The sequence below is a fragment of the Castor canadensis genome, chromosome 3 (genome assembly GCF_047511655.1).
Source record: "Castor canadensis chromosome 3, mCasCan1.hap1v2, whole genome shotgun sequence".
NCBI classification, from domain to species: domain Eukaryota; kingdom Metazoa; phylum Chordata; class Mammalia; order Rodentia; family Castoridae; genus Castor; species Castor canadensis.
This window is the reverse complement of record NC_133388.1, coordinates 168,722,639-168,726,702: the sequence shown is the minus strand read 5'-3', so window position 1 is coordinate 168,726,702 and position 4,064 is coordinate 168,722,639.

Sequence of the window (4,064 nt, the reverse complement as noted above, 5' to 3'; positions counted from 1 at the left end):
AGGTCCTGTTATCTCCCTTTGACAAAATTTTTAGCTTTGCTTGGCACTCTGTCTCCTCATTAAATTCTTTGTTCACAGCTTCAGACAAGAACCTGATAACCATCTGCAGGCCACCATGGCCCTCCCCCATATGATTGTACTAAAAACACTTGAATTATACACTTTAAGTAGGTGGATTGTATAATATGCAGATTATATCTCAAGAAAGCCACAATGGAAACAAGATGAGAAAATAAGTTTCTGAAGCCAATCTCCCATGCTTGACATGTGCCAATTATAAAAAACAACAACTTACTGGTACTTTCGCCTTCAGTTTGTTTAAATACTTTATATATAAGGAAACTTGAATTTTATGATAGGGAAATGTTAAGATCAAGTTGTTTGTATAATTTTATTAAGGGAACTGATAATTAGTGGTTGGCAATACTCTTCCCGAAATTTCTCAGTTGGAGTATTTTTACTGTGTTATGAAGAGCTATTTGGACAAAATCATCCTCATTATTTGTGTATATTTGTTATTTTCTGCTGATATTTATATTTTATCTGAAAAGAATGTGAATCTATAGAAAGTTACTTAAACTATTGGCATTTTTCTTCTTGGTGGCATGCACAGTTGTTAAAAACTACAGAGATCTCTACATACCTTGTTTAGGAGTGGAGTCTCCAAAATTAGTGTTAAATATATCTACTAACTTCAAAGTCTCCCTTCCCCAAAGTATGTGTGCTATTAAGTGTTTTTATCATTAAACTTCTATGTATAAAGTTTCTCTGAACATGTTATAATTTAAAGTTAACATCTCTATTCATTTTGAGTTTATCATACATCTTCAGTAATGAACGATTTAGACCAATAATAAGAACAACTTTTGTTTACACATTCATGGTCTAGTTGAAAATTGCTGCAGTGGACCTAACAGAAATATCTCAAATTATCCATAAAGATAGGACTGTTAGGCCCTGGGGCAGGGGATATGCTTTAGAGGTATTGTCCACATACCAAGAGTTTCTAATGACCTAGAACTTCTAGTTGTATTTTTCTTTCTGTCCCTTGTTTACTCTCCCTTCCTCTCCTCCTTCTCTGTCTTCTCCCTCCTAGCCATCCCTTCCTATTACTCCCCCTCCCACAACCTCTGCCTGGGCAAAGTCTCCTTCCTTAATCCAGACATCCATCTGCTGTACACCTGCCAGGAGAAAGCTAAGATACCATTAAAAATTGAAAAATAATGAAAAATATATGTAACTGCTGCTTTATTTAGATTATCTCCTTTATTTGTAGGTAAATAAATAAATAACAAGATTTACCTGTTTATAGCTCTGTTGACAGAAATTATCATAAACATCACATGGCAAAATGACTGTAAAAAAACACCCTTATAACTGAAAGTGAAGACCTTAGATGATGAAGAATGCTTGACATCTGAGCAGAGTATGGGAAAAGCAGTTTGAAAAAGTTTAGGATCAAAAGGGCAGTTCTCATAACTAATCTAGTCAGTTTTGTTTACCATTATACCACTATGCAAAAGAAAACTGCACTCAGATTATTTTTGTTGTACATAATTATAAATATACATGTAGGGTGAGCTTTTTAAGGGGTGATGAAATTGCAATGACTATTTTTTTATTACTTGATAGATTTTTTCTTTTAACAAAGTCCTTGTACATTTTAACTCTGTTGCAAGAAGCAGTGCATCTCCACAATATATTTGTGCTTTTTGTTTTTCATGTGTACCTGACAATAAATAAGCATAGCATCTTAGGAGTGGTTTATATTATACAGATATGGAGTTTGCCCTTGTTAGACATTCTGCAGGGAGATTCTTTTCTCAATTGAATTCTTAGCACTCAGTCAGTAAATGATACTATTTGGTGTATTGTTTTGTTTGCAGTATTGGGGATTGAACACTGAGCCTTGTGCATGCTAGGGAAGTGCTCTATCCCTGAACCACAGCCCCAGACAGTAAATGGTACTATTATTACTGTTATTCTATATAAATCTTGAAAAAATTGTACTACTAGTATGTAATACCAGATTCAAGAAGAGTGTATTATGCTCTGTGAGATTCCAAACTCCTTTAGGGTAAGGAATGGCTTGTTTATCTTTGTATCTACAAACACTGCCTTGTAGTTGCTTAGTAAATGTTTGATGAGAAATAAATGCTAGTGTTGAAGAATATATCAATTCCAAGAAGAAAGAATATCATTAGAAAAATGAGACACAGAAGCAGAAACTTAAGGAAGGTGTGTGAAATAGCAGCTACCTTAGTTGGGTTAGAGCAAGATTTTTCAGCTCAACAGTATTGAGAGGCTAGGAAAATAATTCCTGGTTGTGCAGAATTGTTCTGGCCTCTACCTACTGGATAACAGTATCATACTCCCCCAACTGGAGAAACCAAACATCTTCATATGTTGCCAAATGTCCCTGGGTGCAAAATCGTTTGGTTGAGAACTACTCTGATAAACTACTGGGTTTATAAGAGGGGAGTAGGAAAAAATAAGGTTGAAGTAGGGCCAGTTCAGGTAAGGCCTTAAATGTCATGTTAAAGATCTCAGAGTGCATTGTGAAAATTTAGAGAACTATAGGAATTTAGGGATTGGGAAGTAATGACAATAAAGTGACGTTTAAAAGGCTTCATGTGGTACTGGGAGTATAGGTCAGTGGTAGAGCACTTGCCTAATATATATGCAAGGCCATGGGTTAGATCCCCACCATCATAAAAAAATGAAAAGGTTTCTCTGTAAAAGTATATGGAAAACAGAGAAAATGGAGTCATGAGATCAGCCTGGCAATAGTCCTTGCAAGAGCTCCTGAGAATAATGACAGAGGCAGTCAAAAAGTGAGGACAGGCAGGAAACATTAGAGAATGGGATAAGAAGGAAGAAAATATAGTGTAAATTTTTCTTTGACCATACAGTCAGGGTTAGTAAAACCTTGTAGAAGGAATATAATGTTTTTAATTTGAGTAGAAAAATTCAGCCTTTTAAGTTTCCTTGAAAAAGCTTTTCAAGCTAAGGTCAGAAAGAATTTTCCTTTCAAAAAAAGAGCAAAAACTCCTGGGATCTTGAAACAAAAAATAGACTAATAAATTCTAAATTGACACATTTATTTAAATTACAGATTAAAATATTTGTCTTCAGGCACATAAGAGTCACAGGTGTTTTAAATTCTATTTCTTTTTTTTTTAAGTTCTTAAATAGTTTTTATTTTGACTGTCCCAGGGTTTAAACTCAAGGCTTCGTGCTTACCAAGCAGGTGCTTTACTGCACGAGCTACACCTTGCCAAGCCTCCAGCCCTAAAATTATATTTCTTAAAGATAACAACTGCAGCTTATACATACATTGCATCTACTATGTATTGTTGGAACACTTTACACATTAGCTCTGTATTCGTACCAATCCTATTATTTTACAGAAGAGGAAATGAGGACACAGTTAAGTACCTGTCTGAGTTATGCAGCCAGTAAGTGGTAGAGCCTAGATTTGAACCAAAACAGTCTGGACTCTGCTGGTCTCTTTGCTGCTTTTTAGATCTGTTTTACACACACACAAACACACATACATGTAGTGACTTTGCATTTATTTTTATTTATTTATTTTTTTAATGCTAAGGTTCAAACCTAGTGCCTTGTGTGTGTATGGTAGGCAAGCACTCTCTATCCTCAAATTATGTTCCCAGTCATGTCCTCATTTGGATGGTTGCAATAGTGATGGCTTAAATCATGTATATCCCACATCTCTAGAATAACAGGCAGATAGAGTTTGGGGCACAAATGCATTTCTCAATCACTGCTTCTACTTTGCTGTTTGGTTAACTTTTCCAGCAGTTGTCAGGATTCACTATATTCAGGGACAAACTCTTTGGGAGAATAAGTAATGAAAAATATTCAAATCAATGTGAAAACTTGGTTTATGATTTCAGAAGTTCATCATTTCACCCCATGCCTGGTGAGATGTGTCAGGATAATCTCCATCATGATTTTCATAGCACTATTTATGAGTTCCTCTCAAATGAATGCTTTTTTATGACCCCAGCTGTGGGATAACTTCTAATTAGGCCTAAAAAGAT